Source organism: Mus pahari, chromosome 16 (genome assembly GCF_900095145.1).
Source record: "Mus pahari chromosome 16, PAHARI_EIJ_v1.1, whole genome shotgun sequence".
NCBI lineage: Eukaryota > Metazoa > Chordata > Mammalia > Rodentia > Muridae > Mus > Mus pahari.
Window position 1 is genome coordinate 20,193,989 of NC_034605.1, and position 618 is coordinate 20,194,606.

The window sequence follows — 618 nt, forward strand, 5'->3', positions numbered from 1 at the left end:
GTGCGCCACCACGCCCAGCATCAGTTTGTTGATTTTTACAACTGCATTGTTCCTCTATTCTCTCCTCTCTGTTCCCCTTCCCCCACTCCATCTCCTGTTTCACAATGTGTGAATGTGTCTCTACACACAAAACACAGAACATAAGCTGTGCTCTTTTCTTAGGACACAAAAGGGCAAAGAGACAACACTTTGCCCTCTCCTACTTTCACTGCTGGAATTATTTATCCATCTGCACTAATTTCTATAATTGGGCTCACTAGCATTTGATCATGAAATTCCCTTTCTTGGAAATGGAGGTAAATTTTTGTCACTGTTTTATCACTACATCAAAGGAACAGGGGATGGATATGCCTGGTCATTGAGCACCAATTCTCCCTGTAAGGCATCTATAGAATATGTGTAATTTATGCAAGCCTACAGTACAAGGTAAAGGTGCTTTAAGGTAACATGATGAACTATGAAGGACTTAGTACTCAACAGCTTAGGAAAATATACTGTGTGTTTGTTAATAACAGGCAGGCTAAAGTCAGGGAACTGTTCAATAAAACTAATTAACACTGTTTTGATTCCACCTACAAATGTCACTGGCATAACATTTGTAGTCATCTTAAGAAAATG